This window comes from Meleagris gallopavo, chromosome 1 (genome assembly GCF_905368555.1).
Source record: "Meleagris gallopavo chromosome 1, MGAL_WU_HG_1.1, whole genome shotgun sequence".
In the NCBI taxonomy this organism is placed as follows: domain Eukaryota; kingdom Metazoa; phylum Chordata; class Aves; order Galliformes; family Phasianidae; genus Meleagris; species Meleagris gallopavo.
This window is the reverse complement of record NC_139404.1, coordinates 67,449,254-67,472,790: the sequence shown is the minus strand read 5'-3', so window position 1 is coordinate 67,472,790 and position 23,537 is coordinate 67,449,254. Positions and strand designations below refer to the sequence as shown.

General features: G+C 42.1%; 1 protein-coding gene across 2 annotated transcripts in view; it reads right to left on the bottom strand.

Annotated features, from left to right (window-relative positions):
* STK38L (serine/threonine kinase 38 like) overlaps positions 1 to 22,361 on the bottom strand; it is a 45,402-nt gene extending 23,041 nt beyond the window's left edge. The window contains exon 1 of one of the 2 annotated variants that reach the window (XM_085232079.1): positions 21,964 to 22,361. The gene's annotated coding sequence lies outside the window, so the exon portion shown is untranslated. The remainder of the gene's footprint in view (positions 1 to 21,963) is intronic. The other variant, XM_085232073.1, reaches the window with a different exon arrangement.
* Between the last annotated feature and the right edge of the window lie 1,176 nt (positions 22,362 to 23,537).

Genomic DNA, 23,537 nt, shown 5'->3' with positions numbered 1-23,537 from the left:
TTCTTAGCAAAATGTGTTTCATCATTCAACTTCCTCTTGAAACAAAGCAGACAAATGGCATTTTCAAGAATCAGAAACTAAAAGAGAAAGGAGAGATCCACTCTTGGTGTCAGACCTGTTCCAAAGTAAATGCATACAGCCCAATACATTGGTTACCTTTAGAAATGCCAGAGATCAACCCTGCACGTAGCACTGGAGCTCTTCTGGGTGAGAAGGCAGAGTACGCTTAGTAATGCTGTGTGGCTCCGGACAGATAACACAGCAAGGCAACCAGTAAAACCGGGCACGAAAAGCAGTGGTGACCAGGATTGCATCTAAAGAATAAAGTGCCGTCTGGGAAAGGACGTAGATACAGCAAGGCTGGATGTCTTAGCACGAGCCCTGCTGCCTCCAAATTGTTTGGATTCCATTAAAAAGAGAGGCAGGATATATATATATACACACATGTGTATAAGAAAAACAACCCACCACACACAAATAACTGCATGATTCACACCAAAAAGCAGTGGGCAGGGACAGATAAATAGAATAAGCAACCAAAGGCTCGTCAGAATGGGGTGGTGTGACACAGCAGCAAGAGGGAAGGAGCAGCAGCTGGAGCAGAGTTGCCTAGGCTCTGTGGGCAGTATGAAGCACACAGCGGGCACACGGTGAGCTGATATGTGAACATGCAGCACAAATGGAGGTGCTGTGGAACAGCTGGCAGCTCCAAAGATGAAACAGAAGAAGAATGTGGTCATACTAGGCTACCAGCCTCAAAGGCAAATAATCTTCTGCGCTGCCATTTCTGCTAGCACAAATTTGGCACTTGTGTTGTGCATGCTTTCACCATCCAGTTGTTTAGACTGAGTCACTTCCCAAAGAGGTTCTCTGCTTTCTTTTTCTGTAACCCATTTCAAATCCACTCTCAAGGCTTTTGAGAAACCTCCAGGAACACACAAAACTGCAGAATCTTGCATTCTCGGATAGCAAGAAAACAAGAAAAACCTGATCATCCTCACCTATATTAGTTATGGGCCAGTGTTTTTCAACTCTCTTAATACTTATTAACTAAACTTACTTATTTACTAAACACAGATTTGCATGTACAAAACAGAGCCTTGTCCAAAGACTTTTGTTTATTTTTTTATTGACAGAAATGAACTTTAACTTGGTATGTTTTAATGTCATGTTCCCATTCTGGTACCCAGATGATGCTAGCTCCACTACTGCCATTGCTGAAGCTCACAGTCATCAGACCAGAGTGTTTGTCACACACTGCTCTGTGATATGTTTCAGAAAGAAAAATAAATACTACGTTTCTAAATAATTCATGTTTTCAGTAGTATCACCATTCACAAATTACTATTTTATTTAATATACTACCTGAAGGAAGAAACATTCCCTACCAAACACAACAAAACAGATCCTTCACACCTAGATTTTTCTTCTTCTGCGTTATTGCCCAAACCAGATCTTTCTGATACCCGCTTTTAGTCTCCCTATGAGAAGGGAAATAAAATTCAAAGCTGCAACAAGCTGTCACTAACATGCTAGTGTCTCATTTATCTCACTTACATACTTTGTTGCCTTTCATTTGTTATTCATTCCCCAACGTGAGTTATGTTCTCATAAGTTTTGCTCCTTTAAAGTTAGAGAATGAACTACAGTTGTTCTATTTAAAGCAGCACCAAGAAACAGAGTAAAATTAGCCCTGTTGACACAGGCTCTGCTATTTAAAAGCAAGAGATGTTGGAATGTTTTAGCCATTTTAAGTCATTCTTGCTTTCCCCTGGAAGGCCCATACGGGCCACCCGTTATGGACAGAGCTAAAAGCAGGAGCCTGGCCTGGCTCCAGCTCCCACACCGAAAGGAGAAAAGGCTGCCCAGGCCTGACCTCATGGCCGTGAGAAAGCTGTGAGGAGATGTTCACACTGATGCACAGCACTGGGCCGTCTTGCAGCAGGCACTGCCCTTTGAGAGCGATGGCACTGAGAAAGTCCAGGGGAAGGTCTGGGATGGCCCCAAAGTGTAAAGGAGGGGCTTTGGGGAGGCAAAAAGACCTTCAAATCAACATCAGCAAAAGCCATAGTTGTATGTATACTCCAAGCTGGCACGAGCTGATGCTGGTTCTGAAAGAAGCTGTCCTGCTTTCCACCCAGTCATCTGCTTGTTTCACTGCCACTCAATACCTTGTGCCAGCACGGGAAGCGACATAGAGCAACTACACTGGGCAAAAATCTCTTCCTTTAAGGTGTTCTAGGGAGGCCAGCTCTGCTTGCGTTGGTCACAAAGAGAACAAAGGGAGCAAGAGTTCAGCAACTGGGCCTCGTCTCTTCTATTTGGCTCACAGAAATTAATTGTAAATCGTCACAACACACCCGCAGTAATAATAAGGAAATATTTCCTAATAAGGAATAAAAACTGAATATTGGAGTTGTTCTGCACTCCAGGATTTCCTGCCATTCAAGGAGGGCAGCAGCAGGCTCCCAGAGCACCAGGCCGAGATTCAGCCCCACTCTGCTTCCAGCAAGCAGCGCAGCCAGCAAGTGGAAATGCCTTTCCCTGACAGGAAACAATACAGGGCGGGTAAAACTGTGCATGGATGTGAATAGATAGGTACATATACGACACCTGTAGCTGACTGTCTACATAAGCTATGCATAAACATAAATATATATGCACACTTAAAACAGCCACTTCTAACTTCTACTTTCACTAACAGTAGGAGAACTGCTATTAAAGTTTAAGATTGCTGATAACAAATCACTTCCATTTCAGCTGCACGTTACTCAACTTTTAAGGACACGTTTACTTTATCAATTGCTCCAAATTGTCCTGCAGTTAGCAGCACAATTTGGAGACATCCTGCGCTTAGAACATTCACTTAGCACTGAACAACTTACAGGGAAATAAAAATAAAATAAAATAAAATAAAATAAAATCATGAGCTCAGCTCTTTCAAATAATCCATTCCATTTTATTTGCAGAAAGGCTTTTTCAGACAACGCAATCACTTGGGTTTCAAAACCCATTAAAATTATTATGTGGGTGGCCATAAGATAGACAAACACACAGATCCCATTAATCTCATGTAGAGAGAGGGGGGAAAATAAGGAAGCTGTATGCTAGCTCAGTCAAGAAGTCTGGAGGGCAGTGCTGGTACTGAGAACAGAGAGAGCAGACAGGAGTTCATAAACAAGATGGAGAATGACTTTTTACACAGTCTGACAGTGATACGACATGGGGGAATGGTTATAAACTAAAAGAGGAGAAATTCAGATCAGTTATTAGGAGGAAGTTGTATACTCAGAGCCCTGGCACAGGCTGCCCAGAGAAGCTGTGGATGCCCCATCCATGGCTCAAGGTCAGGTTGGATGGGGCTCTGCATCCCAACCACAGCACGGAGTTGGAATTGACTGGGTTTTAAAGGTCCCTTCCAACCCAAATCATTCTGAGATTCTACCCACATGCTGTGATGTCTTCCAGACAGTGCTCCAAATGGAGGCCAGTTTCATCACACCTGGAGGGCTCAAAGCATAACATGTGATGGGCAAACTCAACTGGCAGCCCCACACAGCCCAGGGGTCTACTTAAAGTGATGTATTTCACTTTACTGGCAAAAAGAGGAAAGAGTAGCTTGCTGAAAAGCTAACAATGCTCTAACAATGCTGTGCAATGAAATTACATTTCAAAGTTTGCTTTAGCTTACTTCCATCTTTCCTTTCTTTTGACCTTCCCTAAGTTTCACGGCCATCCAAATCATTGTCCTCTTAAAGGAGCTTCCTGGTTTTAGATGCTTCTACCTCCTGAAGTAAACGCATTCACATGCACCTAAGCATTTTCTCAGCTTTTAGTTGGCACTTCTACCCAGGTGGATTCAAGAAAACACTGTTTTAAGACCTGCTAAATCAACTGGCACATAGAAGCTGAAGCGCAACATTTTGCTGCAATGTTTCAGATCATTAAATAACTGTGGACAGAGCAAGATCAACATTTCAGAGGTCACTGAACAAAAACTTTGTTTCCTCCTTTGTTAGTTCTGTTTTTTCCAAATAACAAAAGTATGATCTAATCACAGACAACATCTCTAAGTCTGGTTCTTTCATAGCAAAGAAGAGGAGGAGTTTCTAATGAGACAACTGCATAAAGTTTTCTTGAAATTATAATACATTTTTAGCTTTGATACAAGAAAACCAACTTTAATTTCAGGGAAAAGACTTTCCATTTTCTAAGGAGCCTTGGGAGAGAGAAGCAGAGGGACTTCACCTTTGAGAACTTGGAGGGATTTTTATACTGACAAGATATAGGCAAGATAAAGAGCACTGAGTTTATTTTTTTCGTTTGGTGTATGTTCAAAACCCTGACTTTTGCAAGGCTCTTTTTGAATCACATCAATCAAATTAAATATAGTAATTAGACGTGATCAGCCTAAGCCAGCAAAGGAGCTGGCTGCTAAATGAGATGCAGAACATCAATGACCGGTGATGGCCTGCACAATGCCTGCAGCCAGGGTTAATGAGCACAACAGATCCCTCTGGCCTTCAAAGCCACAAAAGCAGGTAACGAATCTTGTTAGTACATGCAATGCTGGAGAGCAGATGTTTGCCCATTTGAATCCCACTACAACAGTTAATTTCTCTAACTGTGGTTTTTGGAGAAGGAGAAAGCTGTTGGCACATAAAGCAGATGATCACGATGAGGCCCAGAATATAGAAGAAGATGTGAACAGTCTTCCTGTGTCCAACTCATTAAGCAACCTAGACTGCTACCTGAAAGGCCTCTCTATTTGCTACTCCATTGGAGTCCACTCATCACACGTGGCACTGAACAGGTACTTCAGTTCAGACTTCCCAACTGCCTCCTTACCTCCATCCTTCTTGCCTCCTTCCCGCAGCCCATTGCTTAATGCCGCAGCTGCTCATCTCCTCTAGGGCTGAGGTGTATCCAGGAGTGCTTTGTTACAGATGTGTACAGATACATAACCCCTCCTATCTCCTACACACACAAATACACCCTTCCAGGAAGATAAGGGATAGGAATAAAGAAAAAAAAAAAAAAATGAAAAGAGGATTTGTAGCTAGGTGAAAGACTATGAGGTTTGTGATAAGCATTAGGTTCTGTGAAAGGTCATTCTACTGTCATGGACTGGAAAAGCTCATTCAAAATGGGTGGTATTTTCCATTAATTTAATCTCAGAGATTTGATTCAATTATCCTGTTTCTTAGTTAAAGGATAAGAGAAGTAAAAGCAGGCTGTGAGGACAAGCTCTGGCCATATCCAGCTGCAAGAAAAAGTAAAAAGGAAAAGGGTCAAAAATAGGCTTATTTGCCTAAGATTATAAAAGATACGGAGGCTTTGGCGTATCTATGATAAAGTTAAAATAGACAAATTGAGAGATTTAAAAACTTAAAAGCTTAGAGAACACAATTTCATGTTTTCAAGATTAAATTGATTATGACAAGAATAAGAGAGGAAAACAACAAACTTTCTAGGAGCAAGCCTTTCCTATCAATAACACCTTCAGAAAGGTCTTGCAACATGTGCTGAGAGCTAAGAATGCTCTCAACAGCTGAGAAAAGGAGCAAGACTTACCAGTAAGGAACACTTCATGCAACATAGCTTGCTTAAGATGCAAAGGTGCAGGCTTTACAGGAAGGCAGAAAAAAACCAACACCTGAGTTCCTGCAGAACAGCTCTCAGTGTTGCTTTTCAACATTCAAGTCTCTATTGCCCTATAAGGCAAATAACTGTCATAATGACTTCATCCTACAAGCAGAGGTGAGGACAAGTGGACTTACCTGCAGGAAGCCTAAATGCAAATACCAATTCAGTACCAACCAATGTAAAAATGGAGATGAATGGAGAGACAAATACAGACATCTTTCAGGCAGTGATGTCAATTGCTTGACAAGTTGGATACAACCAACTATTTCCCATAAATAGTAACCAAGACAGAAAACCCAAATAAGCTGTGGGAAGAATGAGATCATTTCTACTTTTGAAATATTTAACATGAATATTTCTTAGCGGAATAAGTTCTGGGCACGAGGCACTTGCACAGAAAGGACAGAAATCACTGCCAAGTTCCGTTTCCAGAAGTGTCAATGCAGGTATCTGAATTGCTTCTTGGAGAGAAAAGGAAAGAGGGCCCTGCCTTGTCTCTCTCTCTACTTCTTTATTGATGCTTCCCCTCCTGGCCATGCACTCCTACTATTTTCCTGACACTGCAGCAGTCTGCAGTGACGCAGCCAAAAGGTGAGTCAGACAAATGCAGCTGTCTGACAAAGCTAAGGTACTAGTCATCTCCATGTTCTGGAAAAAGGAGACCGCCCCTTCCTAAAACCAGGGAGCTGCAAATCCACAAAATTCCAAATATATAACAGAAAAATTTAGTAAAAGGGGAGTGATGGAGCACACGGATCAAGGAGGAATGGCCCTGCCTCTTTGGCAGGCAACAAGATTTGGAACCCATTCAAGCAAGGCTTGGGTACACTTGCTTTGATGGGAGGGCAGGATTATTCTTTTTCCCCAATGGCCAGGCACATCAGATGAGCTGTGAGTTCTATGTCATACCCTAACTCTGACAACTGGTAAACAAATATTAACTCTCACCAATGAGACACATTCTTCTCGTGCTAGCTTTTGCTGGCTCCATTGTGAAGAGGGCTGATGGAGGGGTCAGCTCTGCACTGAAAAACTCTCATATCCCCTTTAATTCAAGCTGCATCAGTACATAACACAATCATTTGAGTATGACAAAAATGGTTATGGTGAGGCATATCATGATGAACAACTGAACACCTATTCCCTAGGTGATGTCTCAGAGGCTGCACTCTTAACAAATAACCCTACCTATTTTCACAAAGATCAGGAAAGATTTGCAGTATGTGCTGCTTTAGCTTGCACCAAAAGCCATACCGGGTGCTCCTCCTGGGTGCCACTTGGTTCTGGTGGCGTGTCAAACGCCTGTGTGGACAGGCAAGTTTATATAGCAGTATTAACATGGATCACAGGTCTATGCCATGCAGTAGACAGAGACATGCGTTGTGTTTTAATTTGAATGATTTTCTGACCACCCAAAGAACACAAAGAGCAAGGCCCAATGCCTGATTCACAGTAAAACAAGGGAATACCCACCTTGAGATCCTCTCTAATTTCTCACTCATCCTGCTGTACTCAGCAGCTCTACAACCAGAGTTACCAGCTGTGGCATTCCTAACACAGCCCCAGCAATGACTTAAGCTGGTCAAATCTTTCCACAAAATAAAAACACCTTAAAATCCTGGCAGTAAGCAGTAATGCAAGTGTTTAAGTATTTGAGAGTTCTGCTTCCATTTGTAGATTATATATGTATGGAGGAAGAATGGTTGTATGGTTATAGCACTGGAAACTGCATTAAATAACAAATGATCTAGATTCTGTTTCGTTTCTCAAAAGTAAAAACAAATCCTGCAGTAAAATAAAAGCAAGAAGTCTACCTACAGTGTATCTCAGTTATCCTACAAGAGAGCAGATATACTACTCAGATACCTTGCAGATCACATCAGGAGGTTTAATGAGTTCATACACACAAAGAACCAGGGCTCTTGGAAGGAAAGAAGCTGAAGGAGTATTGAAAACCTATTTATTAAAGGACTCATTTCAGCTGGCCTCAAACATTTGATGCCCCTTCCTTATCATTACACTTCTCTGAGCTGTCCACCTCGTCAGACAGGAGAAAGAGCTAACTTCTGCAGCCTGTAGAAGGGGCAGTGATCTGTGTAACATGGTTGGGAGGGCGTATGGCAAAATAAGCAAGGCAGATGTTCTTCAGTGCTCCAAGGACAAGGCACAAGTCTCATTCTGATTTCAGAAAATACATGGGAAAAGGAAATTGAGAGAGGACAATACTAGCACACCATAAGTTCCAAATTTCATGACTGCATTTCCAAGCTGGGCTACACTCACCCTTGACTTAATGTTGTAGTTGTGAATCCAACAGAAAGTGTTCATTTGAATGAGTCCCCAGTCCATGTTTACACACTCTGCTGTTCACATGATTAATGTTATTTGCAACTGTCTTTTAAAGAAAGACAAACGCACAATATTTGGGAAGTCCTACCAGTTTCCTGGTAAAGCACCAGGAAAACATAATATAAGGGATGTGGTTTGTCACGTTGATTTCACACAGGGGAAGGCAGAGGGCCTCTTGATTTCATGAATAACTAGGAAGTAGATGCTTTGCTATATTCTCTTCACTTCATCTGAAAATATAAAAGGCATTAAAAAAAAGAGTGTAGTAATGTAGCATTGGTACAAAACCAAAATCACTTAAATTTGTGATTCCTCAGATGATTAATTAATGCTTCAATTGAGTCTTAAGACACATTTCACCTGCAGCTATGTAAAAAAATATAAAATCAAATAAAATTCCTTTCTTTAGAATTACCCCTGGCACTCTGAAAAGGTCTGTGCAAAACCTAGCACTTTCTATTCCAAAGATCATTCCTCAGTTGATACTGAGCTTACCTAGGGCATATATAAATAATAAAAATTTCATTACTGTCCCCAGGTCTAAGATGATAACACTGGGATGGAAATAGGATCTGGAGGCTACTCTGTTGTTGTTTTTTAATTTCCTTGAGTAAAATCTTATGAAATAAATAGATAATAAAGTAAACTATAGAAATTTCAGCAAATCCTGATTGCACAAGGCAAGTGCAGGGCTGGCAGTCTCCAGAAGGGAAGGGGTCCTTCCATGCTTGCCTGAAGCTGCAAAGATCTCTCGGGGTTATTATCAACCCTGAAGCTGCTTTCCTTTCCCTCAAGAAATTTCTCCTTCTAATAATACCAGAATGAATCTTCCAATGAATTAGAGCTGCAAGCTTTATTCTGTTCCCAGCGTGATGTAGCTGCCTCCCAGCTTTCAAGCAAATTATGTTTCACTCCTTCATATAATTTTCTACCAAACTCCTGAGGTACTTTGCAAAACTAAGAAATAAAAGCACGTCATCTTGTAAAGCAAGTCATCAGAAGCATCACCACTGATTATGAAGGAAAGTAATTGAAACCAGGCTTAATCCTGGGAGGACTTTGAGATGTAAGAGCAAGGACAAACTTATCCAGAGAATCCTGCCTTGTAATAGTGCCTACAGCAGACTGAGGAACAGATTCCTTCCTACTCCAACCATTTATAGTGGTATTAATAATAGTGCTAATATATCCAAGATAAGCTTTAGGCTTACAAAGCACTCCTCACATGTAGCTTACAAAATATCAGGGCAATATCAATCTGATTTTAAAAATGAGGAGACAAAAATCAGAGTAAAAAAAATACAGCTAACTTCAGTATTCCTCAACACTCATCTCAATTATTCTCTTGTCTGATGTATGCACAAGTATTACTGCCTACAATTCCTTCTGCTTTTCACACCTACACAATCATCAATTTTCCAGGATCATTAAGGTTGGAAAGACCACTAAGATCATCTACAAATACCACAAATTTTTCAGTGCTCTGAGCGAAGAAGCAAACATCACTACAAGATAATCTTTAGACTTAAAGAAAAAAACAAAAAGAAAAAAATACCACAACCAAGTCCACAGCAGAATCTAAAGTACAAAGTGCACCTTATATAACCTAAAGGATGAGCTGAGAAATGAAATCATTGCATCAGTCCTGACTCTTGTCTTCCGTTTAGTGTTACAGTCAGATCAGGTCAGCACTGGGGAAAGGCGAGAGGTTTCTCTGGCAAGCCTTCACACAGGTATGTGCTTGTAAAAGACTATTTGTGCACTTAAGAAAAATGTTTTATGGAACTGTTTTTAAACAAACACTAAATGGCATAATGAACTACGGGAAAAACTAGAACTACACAAGGAAATGGGGGGAAAAAAAAAAAGCCAAGAACAAAGCTCAGATGACCTGAGCCCTGGGCTCCTCAGAGGCCTGCCTGCTTATGCTTACACTGTGCCCTGGCACTTCTGCACCTCTGATTGAGGAAGTATATTCTCATGCTTTTCTGGAAAAAAAAAATTATACACACACACACACACACACACACACTCCAACTACACTGCTGGCAAAAATAGAAGCCTGTGAATTCACAAGTTTTTGCATGTATCCGCATTTTACCAAGCTGAGGCCAGTAGATTTTATTACTGAAATTTCATATGAACCACTCATACTGACACAGCAGTCAGGAGCAGCTACAGGCAACCGGGCCTGCACAACTGCAGGGTCACAGGGGCCTTGCTTGCTGCCATCTTCTTCTGAAAAACAAGCCAGCCTTTCTTCTGCTGCAGTGGTACAGTGCTATGAAGTCACCCTTGTGAGGTAGAAGCAAACATCTCCTCCTAAGGCAGCTCAGAGGAAGCCCCTTCTGAAAGGGCTTTCTCACCCCTGTTGACTACAGAAGAAGGTTCTGATGACTAACTGCCTTGGATATGCAGCTTCTAAACATTCAAATAAGGACAGATGAATCCTGTCTGGCAGCTGATACAATTCCAGCCCTCAGCACGATGAGCGTACCTGGAATTCATCTTCAGATTTAGCAATTTGCTTCTCCTGATCTTCTCAAAAATCCATAACTGTTGGCCAAGTCAATAGCATGCTTCTTTAAGAAGCACTTCTCGAAACCAAACAGCAGTCCTATGGCATGGATTTCACTTTCAGTTAAATATGTTTTAAGCGCCAAATAAAGTCAACAAATTTGGTGGCATCCTTGCCCAGCAGAGGAGAACTGGGAAACTGTCTCTAACATTGATACATCCAGATCCCAAAAACCTTCAGAGAATCAGAATACGAGCGAGGTTTGAGCATCTTGTCATTTCTACATCCTTTAACTCTGGGCATCTCACAGACAGCAAAAATATCTTCCACAAAGAAAGAAAGAAAGATTTGATGCTCTCTTTATAGCGTTCGCTAAAAATATCTCTTTGGAGACATCCTTTGCCAAGTAAGTACCAAAAGAACAAAGGCTGAATTTGTTGAAATATTTGTAATGTGCGTTTGTTATGTTTCTTGTGAAACGTGGCTGGCAGTTGGAGATGGCGTCTTTCAGCTCAATAGCCTGGTCCAAGCACTAACTGGAAGCAGCTCTTTGGTGGCTTACGTGAAATGAGTAAATGGATCTCCATCCAGCCCTCAATAAATTAGGAACCACAAAAGCATCTGCAATAGTCACTTCCTTTGTTGATACCATTTGAAAGGCCAAGGACTGAATAAGGTGGGAAAAAATGAATTATCCTCCCTCAAAATAGCATGTTTCTTCAAAACATGGGTTGTTTTTACCAAGCATCTTTTGTGGAAGTATCCCAGTGCCTTTTATAGAAATACATAGCTTAGTTGAGATTATGTAAAAAAAAATACATAGTTCGCTCTAAAAGTAATGCCTCCTATTTATTTTCCCAGAAACAACAACAGATACAAAGAGCACTACAACACTGTCTGATAGACTAGATTCTGAGGCACAAAACGCTGTTTTTCATCATAGTTATCACCATTAGCCGATTTACATGGATGAGCTGATTGAGATGTCCTAATTTTATGGTGTGACAGCTGTGCATGGCCATACAGAACATGGCTTGTTTTTCACATCACTGAGTGAAATGCAGCACACACCGCCTCACTGGGCGCACATCCACTGTTTGGTCCCCGTAAGTGTTCAGCAAGCACTAACAAGTGTCAGTGGGTGCCATTTTTTTCTGCATGGAGGAGTTCAATGGCTCACTTTTGTTTCATACGCTCTTCCACGACAGACGCCATTTTGTCAGACTGCCCCTCTGCTGTCACACAGCAACAAAATGCAGTGAGATATTGGCAGGGAGGTGCAGCCTCTACTGCCATACCACCAACAGCCACCTCTGCTATCACAGGTCAACGTCATAAAATAGGAGGCATTATTTTCAGAGCAGCCCTCATACACGTAATCCCACACTTTCTCAGTAGAAAAAAACAAGACCTGCTGACTTTCAACATGCCACAGCTAAGCAAAAGGAAGGCCAGTCAACAGTCTCACATGCTATCTGCATGTCTGCTTTCCAGAGCCAGGAACAGCTTACCAGTTGAGTATTTTTTCCTTAAGGAAGTTTAGCATACAAATATAGACTCTCTTTGAGCAAACCGCTCCATTCCAAGGATATGTATCATCACAAATTTCGGCCTAGTCTCTTGCCAAAAAAGAGGCACAAAGCAAGTATCTGAAACTTAGAACACTAAAAGAAAAATAACAGCATCTTAAATTTCTAAAAAGAGTCATTTTAAGAGGATACAAATAGTATAGGATCAAATGCTTAAATCACAAACTTAATTTTGCATAATAAAACCCCCTAGAAACAATCAGAATTTCAGCAAATTAACCTTTCTGGAATTCAGAGCAGCTGTTTTGAGAAGAAAAAAAAAAAAGAGAGAGAAACCAAAAAACCAACACCTATTCAGTGGTATTAACTAATCTGAACTCTGTTACATTTAAATGACACAATTGAACATAAAAATAGTTAATATTAGGGAACTGGTGCTGCTTCACAAATTTAGGAATGCCAGCTGAACAAAAAGAATGTATTTCACTCAGAAAAGATGAAAGCCTTCTAAATTTTGGTGCTTCATAAACAGCTGCTGAACCAACTGAATGATGCCTGTGAAGCATGCAGGGTCAAACGTGGCCAGAACCTCAAAGAGCACAGGCTCTTTCAGTGTTGAAAAAAGGACTTACAAAGAGACCTTGGTACATTCCTGTATTCTTTCTCTGCCTGGCACTTCAAAAAACACCCCCAATACCTAGAACAGAGGCTGGATTATCCTTTGTCAGTCTTCTCTCTTGAAATAGATGAGAATTGCACCACCATATCCAATATGGGAAATGGTTTTTGCCTGACATCAATATGAGAGGGCTGCTGCTTAGAAGCAGCATTAAGATATCACAGAAAGCCAAGAGTTGCAAAGAAATTTGTGTTAATTGATGCATTTGTGACTAGCAAACATTGATTTAGACACCACTAATCTGGAAAGTCATTAGCATGCATTTAGTGCAGTCCTTGTGAGAAGCAAAGATAGCCAATTTTTAATTCTGTTAGAAGTCCTGCACTCTTTGTCAAGCACAAGCTACGTTCCTGATCTAGGCAAAGAAAAGAGGAAAAAGCATGAGCAGGTGCAGCACTTGCCACACCACAAGCAAAATACCCCCTATTTTGCTCCCTGGATGTCCATATACGACAGTAGTCTACGCCTGTAAGTGACTTAATCTTGTAAATCCAGTGCTTTGTTGACTAGATGATCACCACCCTTGAATAGAAGGAAGCTGCACCCTAAGCACATATTCAGATGTTCCAGACAGAAGTCGGGCATTCCAGCTAAGACAAATGTGAGATTTACTCTGCACTGGTCTTACTGTGGTTTATTTGCAATATCTGGAGAAAATTTACTTGACAATTCAACGAAAAGGGGGATGGGTGGACCTCACTGTCTTTGCAGTAAAATGCAGCCTTGCCTTGGCAGCCAAGAGAGGGAAAGGAAGCACTTACATTCCAAAAGGACAGAAGAAAATCTCATCAAGCAACTACAATCTTCAGCTGCACACAGTGCACATTCATTGCTGCTCTCATATAGCCTTAGGTAAGTTTACACTCTTGGTACATATGGAGTCACTGATCATTCAAGATGACACAACTACTTTAAAGCATTTTGGCAGAACGACCAAGAAAAGACATTTAGTTGTGTTTCTCAGACTGAGGAAATTACAGTCAAATGGAAATATAAAGGACACTGTCAAGTAAAACTACCCTCAAAAATGTGCTTCTACATTAAAAATAAATAGAGAACACTAACAGGTTTCAGTTATTTTTAAAAAAGAGATAATAGTCTAATGGAAACTGTTGTACAAGTTCTTCTCTTGCAGCCTTGACTCCTCCACACAAGCTCAGCCCACATTTGGGGGGGTCAAAATCTGAGACTGAGATGGGATGGTAAAACATTAAACTATCTTTCTCCATTTTGGTCTGATAAAAAGGGCGGGAGGAGGTTAGCTAAAATTACTTATCTTTATCAGAATATAACCATTTCCACTCCAATCACCTTATGATTACTTTTTTGTTTTTTGACTTTATTCTTCCAATGCTTTCAAATACAATCATCTACAATATGCATTAAAATGGATGTGCATCTACTTAGTTGTTATTTTTTTCTTAAAGCTGTTTTAATTGCAAATATTTTACAAAATACTTCACAAAGCAGTCTCTTATTCTTCTTATTTAAACAGATAACGTGCAAGTATATTTCTTCACTATATCTTCACCATGTTCAGAGTCTTGCTTCCTAACAGAGAGTGAAAGTCAAGGCAACAGTTACTTTGCCAGGCTCCAAGGAACCACTATGAAAAGGTATTCAGGAAAGCAGCCTTACTGCTGGCAGAATGAGCTGCCAGCAGCAGTTGAAGTCCATGGTGTAGGTCATGATATGTCAAGACATGGTATATTCTCTCATCTCTGGTCTGTATCATCTGTTTTTCCCAAACACAGAAATTAATTTGTTGTTTTTCTCCCCTATTTCCCCCCTTGTTGACATATAATCATAGATGTCAGCGAGCAAAAGTAAAGAATTAACATTAATATGGTGCCCCATGTTATTAAATAAGGCTCAATGGTACCCAAGTGGAGCCTAAAACTCTGTGGAGTCATGAGTGAACAACAGATGATGCTTTCAGCATAGACTTGGAGCAAGCAGCTCTGCGCTAGCACAGAATGCGCAGGCTGTACCCAGATACCTTCTGAAAAATTAAGTGCAAAGTTTCATCAAGTCATCCTACAGTATTATCTGCACTGCTGATATTGATTGAGGGAATTGCAAGTAGAGCAGTACGACATTCAGTCAACCTGGATGTCCAGTCTGAGACTTGCAGCACCGTCAGGGGGATTGAATATATCAGTACAGTACTCATTTCCACTCCTCATTGTGACACAGCCCAGAGCAGTAGAGTCTTGGAAGATAAAGAGGAATTATCACTGCAGGCATCTTTGATGTAAGCTCACTTGCATGTAAATTACATCCCAGGTGTACTAATCAGCCCTCTGGAAACACAGATTTACATGCTCATACTGATTAGCCGGGAAACACATTAAAATCCTCACCTGGACAGCTCCTTTCTTTTCACATTACCTCCATGCCAACACAGCTGAAAGCCAAATTTTAATCCCACAGCTTCATTCTTCTGTAACACTAGCTTACTTACACGGCTTCAAACTTTTGAGCACCTGGGACTCACAGTGACTTCACTGTGTTCCTTCCTGTGGAAAGGGATGGACTGCTAACTACTGAGAAAGAGCTTGTCAAGAAATAGTGCATGCTACAACACTGGAAAGAAGCAAAAAGAGAATTTCCAGCACCTGTGAAGGCTTGCCAGCAAAGCCTGAACATCTAAAGCATTACACTTCTTTTTTCTTCTCTCTCCAACTTTATAATTGGCTCATGAAAAAAAGAAAAGAAAGAAAGAGAAGGCTTAAAAGAAGAAGGAAGGAATCTTCTTCACTAATTTCTCTTCATCTTCTAATCCAAACTGGCTGATGTTGTGTTTCCATATCCTTCTCTCTCCCCTCAATCAAGTTACCCTTTTATTTGTTTGAGATAAACTATTTCTAACTAAAATGCCACCATTTGCCCTTAAGAACTTACATTAAAGTACACGTTCTACAGGAGTATAAGGACAAAAGACAATGCAGAACCTCTCAAGTTCAGACTATCTAGCAGATAATTACCACTGTTCATCATAGAATCGCAGAGTGGCCTGTGTTGAAAAGGACCTCAAAGATCATCTAGTTTCCACCCCCTGCTATGTGCAGGGTCGCCAACCACCAGACCAGGCTGCCCAGAGCCACATCCAGCCTGGCCTTGAATGCCTCCAGGGATGGGGCATCCATGACCTCTCTGGGCAACCTGTTCCACTGTGTCACTGTGTTTTTCTCTGTGAAAAACTTCCTCGTAATATCTAAGCTAAACCGCTCATCTCAGTTTAAAACCATTCCCCCACTGTCCTACCGCTATCCACCCATGTAAACAGTCATTCCCCCTCCTATATCATTACTGATATTTCTAAACTGCAGTCCGCATTTACCATCAGCAGCATGTGGATGGTCAGTGGGACACGAAATCGGGGTTTTGTTGTTGGTTTTTTTTTTTTTCCTTCAATCAAAGACACACAATGGCCTCAGAGTATATTGTGGGCTCCCACCAGACTGTTGCTCACTGAACTTGAGAACCACAGCCTCAACTTCTGTTGCTGTGTAACCGCACCACAGCTTGCACAGCTCAACCACAGCAACAGCCGTAGCCGTCAGATTCATCTGAAGAATACCATGGGGACCTTCAGTTGACTTCAGTTTCACACATATCTCTTCTAAACAGATACTAAAGGTCAATCATACTCATGTTTTACACTATGTACACATTTTTATTTAGTCCATGAACATTTCCCTGTTGTCTCATCACTACATCTGTTTGATGTAACAGACATATTCTGCACTCTGTGCTTTTCAAGTACTTCAAAGAAATAGTACCCACTTATCCACTCCATAGATTTTTTGTTCATCTTTATGTTTTTCCTCTGACTTCAGACTCAGTTTCTATCAGGAATAATTCAAAGCATAAACAATTTATGGGACGTAATTCCAAGTGTTCTTATAATAATTATCTTTAATAATGTAAAATTAATAATAATTACTTTAAAGTTTTTAATTGCTGCTTCTACAACCAAGCAGTGAAGTCACCAAATCCAGCAAACAAATGAGCCAAGATGCTCATATAATATATATTTTATATGAACTCCCCTTCCCCGTTAAATGAGAAGATGAACAGGCCAAGATAGGGTAAGAGTCTCCATAGAGAAATGAACCAGAAGAGAACCCACCTAAAGCATTTCAGTATAAAATGGTCATCTATATTCCTTCTCATGACGTACCTGAGAGTTGAACGCATGAAGAATTGTTACAATAAACCTTGCATCTCTATCACTAGTATAATGTGATGCAATGATTAACTGAGCCTGTTAAGACTGGGGCAGAACTGAACTGTAAGACTTTACCAGAAGCTGTATTTATAATATATTCAACTTTTACTTCCTTCCATAAATTTGAATATTTCCTATCCTGTATTTAAAGAATAAAAACCTTCACGTCTTTCCTACAAGGTTTGCAGAAACCAAGATCCATGCTGTAGCTTCAATAAATGAAGGAAATAAATTATTTTAAACCATAAGCAGATGGCAAAATTCAGCAAGAAAATTTATCGTTAGCACAGCAAAGCTTTCAATTTACAGAAGTGAAATATGGCAAGTTAGTCATGAAGAATATCAGCCTGCTGACCCAGTATACTTCATGGTTGCACTGGACTAACCAAGCACAAACAAATCCAATGAAATCCAGCCACAAAGATGCACATTAATCCCACTAGCAGTGATAAAACTCCTTTCTTTCAGCTAATTCTGGATGTCAGAATTTGCTGTTATGCCTTCCAAGAGATACCTCATTACAAGCCTCACCATAAGGACGTTTTACTTAGAAACTAATTCTTATTAACTGTGTTTGCTACTGTTAACCAAGTGCTGAGTACTCCACTAAATAGGAATGCCCTTCAACAACTGGCTGCTGCGTTTGCAACAGCCATATCTTTCATTGCTGTAAGACTGCCTAGCATCCCACAGAGAAGCTCCAAAGCGGAACAAAATTCCCTTATGGTTCCAGATGTTAGGACTTGTGAAATCATAATTTTAATCATTGTTAAACACTGACTTTGTTCTCTGGATTCAATTGATGTACTTTGTAAAAACAGGCACTCCCATTAAATTTGTACCTTGTGACTGAATTTGTTCTCCTTTCCTGCTCTGCCAGATGCTAAATACCACAAAACAGAAGAATCTCCTTATCTTTAACTTCAAGAAACAAGAGCTGCCTTAAAACAATACAGTACAATGCTTTTATCTGTGGAGTTACTAATGTAAACTGACCCCTCCACATAGGACTCAGCATGCTAAAAATTAGTGTCATTTTAAGTGGAACAATCCTTTCGTCTTTCATCATCAGGCTGATATTTGGCTGGTGTTCCAGTCACCTCCCCTGTAAGGCATCAGTGAGAGGGAAGGGCAGGAACCACATTATGCAACCATCCCTTGTTAAATAAAATAATAATAAAACAAATTTTGAGAAATGCTGAACTTTTTTTTCCCCCCATCATAGAAAGCAACACAGAAGAAACCTGATGCTATTGAACTACTATTTTTACCTGGCTAATTTGGCAAACGTGGATTTCCAAAAGGAAAGATTTTTTTCAGTTCCTATTTGAAGAAGGAAACAGCCACACCTGAGGGCAGCTCCCGCCTCCCTCACATTTTGGTTTAGATCTAGTCAGTTAGCCGGGGATAGCTCTTCACTGGGAACTTAAGTGGAGATACAAGGCCATGTCTGTGTCCTGTCAGCTTCTCCTGTTCCCTCAGTTGTGATACATGGAAACCTAGGTGGTTCATCATAAATTCAGCTCCAAACAATAGTGAAGTGCTTCTGGGGCAAGGTAATCTGCATGCTGGCTAGCTGGTAGGAAAAAAAAAAAAATCTCTCCCGTAGACAACAAAATATCTTTTGGAATTTAACTACCTGTTCAGCTATGAGCAAGTTCATCCTTTACTAGTGTGCTCAGAACACAACAAGGCTTTCCACCAGGAGAAGCTATAGCTGTTTTGTCATCACAGAGCAGGTGTGTCAAGCCTCTCACAACATTAGATTCAGCTCTGTTCCCAGGATTAATAGAAAAAAAAAAAAAGTAGAAAAGAATGATCTTTGGGAATGTCTTCTTTATCCAGTAATCCCCACTAAGAGCGTGGACTGATTATCAGTAGTGCCAGCAAACTCTAAGCTTGCATACATGGCAGAAGCAATCTACCTTGGCGATGATGAACCCTTTTCTTATGGAGCAGACTTGAGAGTTTCAAAAGACAGCAGTCAGGCAGGATGAGGACATCCCTGTTCTCACTGGCATTCCCAGCACAAACATATGTTGCTCATCTGTTGCACTGGGGACAGGGAGACAGGACCCAAACCTGGCATACCCAGAAGAGCACATCTAAGCACACTCAGATCCCCACTTGTGCCAAGCCATCTTTCTTTTGGTGGTTCCTCATGCCTTCCTTCACAGTTAAGTTTTAGGGTACTTGCTCATACTACAGCTCAACCTGTTTGTACCAAACTATTACTTAATATTGCCTGTTCTTTGGTACTGAAAGGTGAATAGTTGTCTTTGGTTTTACTTCCTCAGGAGATTTTATGAGGGTGGGTAGTGATAGAACAAGATACAGGGGAGGTTTAGGTTAGATATTAGGAGGAAGCTTTTCACACAGAGGGTGCTGACACAGTGGAACAGGTTGCCCAAGGAGGCTGTGGATGCCCCATCCCTGGAGGCATTCAAGGCCAGGCTGGATGTGGCTCTGGGCAGCCTGGTCTGCTGGTTGACAACCCTGCACATAGCAGGGGAGTGGAAACTAGATGATCATTGTGGTCCTTTTCAACCCAGGCCATTCTATGATTGTATGATTTTTGCTGTTATGAAATCCCATTGGCTACCATTTTACATCAACCACTGTTCTCTTTTACTAGTAAAAATATAGAAGACAACTAACCCTCCGACAACCACAATCTAACATAAGCAATCTCCTAATTATTACACTGAAGTTCTAGGTATTTGCTTTTGCAATCATACTCTACTCGGTTACAATTTACACTAAACTGCATTTCACCTAAAAAATTGAAAGTTTGTTTGTAGGTATATCAGCCATATACATCAGAAACTAAGTTATAAATTTACCACACAAGCCAGAATGCAAAAATTAAGCAACAAAATCACAAAGAAATCAGAAAACCAGATAACTGATGCATAGATTAATATTTCCCCAATTTGGTGTTTTACTTTTTTTTTTAACCTGTACACAAAGTATTAGGTGAAATGTTAATGCAAGCTTCACAAAATGACCCCAATTCACAAGTAAAAACAGTACTTACTATGAGAATTGCCTATCTCAATGATCTTTGTGCTGATCAAATTACTTGTGACAAGGAAAGTAAATTCTTCCCAATAAATTTGTCCTATCAGTCCCTGTTTTGGTTTCACTGTAGTCAAATAAAAAAAAAAACAAAACCTGTTCTGTTGTTTCCACATGCAGACGCAGGAGCAGCAGCACTGCCAAAAGTTCCTCTGTAGTGTCAGACTGCAGAGCTGCAGAACTTTTTGTACCAATCAAACAATCCAGCCTACTCTCATGCATTTGAGAAGGACTACCTGTTTATTCTTCCAGAAAGGATCCCTCACCTTGCATATACTTCACCATAACTGATTCACACTATGCACAAAATAACTCCTCCCTGAATTCACACCCACAGGGTGAGATTTAGTTACTCTTACAGTTTATACAACAAAAAGAAGTGTTTGTGACTGTTATTTCAACACTGGACTTAGAAAAATCCTGTATCAACCTACCCAAGGAATTAAGACTCAATTACTTTCCAAAGCCACACGTTCATGCTATGGCAGTGTAATCACTAATGCTGGCCTGTCTGCCCTAAGTGCAGCTATATGTTGAAATGAGCTGGGAACAACAGAAGATTACATGATTATGTGGACAATACTATGCTTGATTTATGTCCACAGTCATTATCTAAGACACATAAAGCCTCTTTCTGGGGGACTAAGAGCAAATCATTTGTCATGTAACATTAGCTTAGTCTTTGTGCTGATGAATACCGTATTCAGAGAAGCAATTCCTTCCACTGTAATTTACATGCCTACCCTGCAGCTCTTCTGACAATATAAATATCAAAGTTTATCAATTGACTACATTTCAGCTAACGCCCTGCTCCAAACTGTTGGTGGCAGAGGATTTTTATTAGAATAAACGGGGATAGAGTGAAAACTGAGTTTAGAGGGGGAAGAAGAGGTTTAAAAACACTACGAACCCACAGCTTCCTCAGGGACAGTAGGCAAAGACAGCACTTCTCAAACAGTGACTAAGCTCCTTGTGGTCACTAAAGAACTCAGGAGAGACCCTGAGCCACAGAAGGCAGTTCAAATGATGAAAAAGAAAAGTAAAATAAAGTTATCCAACATTCGATTACATCAATTACATTAGGGACAGTGATGGCAAGAGCTCTCTACTTTGAGCAACTTCAGAAAACTCATCAAACACCGAATGAGTGTGTATGGTGCAGGCCAACACCAGTGGTCCTCGGAGCAAGCTTCACTGTCCTACAGCAACTCAGAGCCAAACAACACGAGTTATACCCCAACAGTTATCTGAGGAGAAATGCGTTCTACCTTTCTTCCAAGCCAGCCTCCAGCACTGATGCTCACCCAGGGGCTGTACCAAGGCTCTTTTATCTGCTCTAGATTTTGCAACAGGAAATCGGGCACAGAGCAGCAGCGGGGCACCCTGTTAGCAGCGCGTGAGCTCTGTTATCCTAACCCAAAACACCGATAAAAACAAGCAAACAAACCAGAAGCGAGCAGCAGGGGACATCTCACGCTTCTCCGCACTTAACTTTTACCTAAGTCACGGCAGAGCAGGCGTCGGACGAGCCGAAATATCCAATCACAGGCCCCATTCAAAACTCCTACAGCTCAGGTGGAGGTTACGGAACCGGCTTGTGGATTCATTCACGGAGAGAGCAAAACTACTAGGGGCTTGTTATTACTGCTCGGTAAGCGTATTGCAGAGACAAACGCGTCCCTTTCTTTATCCGCCCGTTGCTAAAGAGGGCAAGGCACCCCCCCGCCCCAAAGCGTCTGCCTGCCGCCGGTACGCCCGCAGCCCCCGCGGCCCGGCCCCACGCCGCCGGTTCCGAGGGCGGCAGACGGCACGGAGCCACCTCCGCCTCCTCCGCCGGCGGAGCCGTCCTCCCTACGGCGTTACGGCGATGGCTGCCTCGCGGCGGGGGGAGGAAGCGGGAGATTTCCAGCCGTCGCTGACACGGTCTCACCTCCCTCCGCTCCGCGGAGAGGCGGCTCCCGAGGGCCGAGCGGAGGGGAGTCCTGAGTCGCGGTGCTGCCCGCCGCACTCACCTCCGCGCGCCGCTCGCTCGCCCGCCGACTCCTCGCTCGCCGCCCGCCGCCGGCGCTGTGCGGGCACGGCCCCCTCCTCCGCGCTAATGGCAAGAGTAGGAGGGCAGCGGGAGGGCCTCGGCGGAGGGATGGATGTTTACTCGGCGGCTCTCGCGAGAGCCCGGCGCCGCCGAACCGAGCCGCGATTGGCCGCGGCCCCGGGGCCCCCGCACTGCCGCGGGCAGGTGCGCCGCGACGGGGCGACCGGCGGGCTTGCGCCCTCAGCCCGCTCCTATCAATGATCCGTCGTGCCAGCAGGGCGCGGCGGCCCGGTTCCTGCCCTCGGCTCCTTGCTTCGGGCTGCACTCCCGTGAGGCGGGGCAAGGTCTCCCGAGGGTGAGCGTGAGGAGATGGGAGCGTTAGTAGGGCGCTGGTCACCTTGTGGGGCAGTGCTCTAGCATGGAGGACCGCAGAATTGGCTGGAGATTGCAGTATGCAAACTGGCCCATTCTGTTTGCTTCTATCTTACCGCCAAGGAGTGAGGACAGGGGATGTCACCACAGCTGGAACTTAATGAAGCCTTGCTTTGGGTTTATTCCTAGCAAGTAGTAGAAGGGAGAAGCAGCAGCACTCGTGAGGATAGAACTATTACCCTATGCTGCAGATGGCTTATAAAAACAGCTGTGTGGAAGGCAAATCTCAGCTCAGCTAAGAAGAATGTCGGTCAAAACACAGCTTCTCTCACAGTGTGTGGATGCTAGTCATGTCCCAGTGTCAACATTTGAGAACGGCTGCACGTGAAGTAGACTTATTTGGCAGCCACAGTTAATTTATTTCATCTCATTAGTCTTTAAATAGAGGCAGCAGGACCTTAGCTCTGTGCGCTAAAGCAGGCTGCTTGACCAGACACCTCAGGAACATGGTCCTGTGAGTGGATCTGCACATTCCCTTTGCCTTCAGGCTGAGCCAGGAAACTCACCACGGGCCCTACCTGAGCTCAGTTTCCAAAAGCATTTGATGTGGTGGGTTTGAAATAACGGAAGCCTAAAATTATCACATTTTAATTTGGATGTGATGCAGGAGTGCTTTCTGGAAGGACTGCCTGTTGTGATAACCAGTCTCCACTTCCATGTATGGAGATCATGGCAGTGAAATTATATGCGCTCCTGTTTGCCATGTCACAGGGTTGAAAGCGTAGACATTTGGCCCAGAAAAAGAATTAGCAAGAGTGGAAAAAACGCTATCTATTAGTATAAGGGAACTGAAAACAAACTAGTTACAGGCCTAGGAAAGCTGTACTTGTCTAAAACACTCTTCCCAGAGCAAAAGTCTTTACAAATCTTTGTAAATAAGAGCAGTAAAAGGAGGCAGCAGAACTACCACCATGCCAGGAAGAATGAGGATCAATTTCAAGTGGAAATTTTGGTGTTTGGGAGTTTTGATGTCAGTATCTCATTACTGCCTACTCCCTTCTTCAAAAGCAGTTGAAGGGGAGCGGTGGGGGGGAGGGACG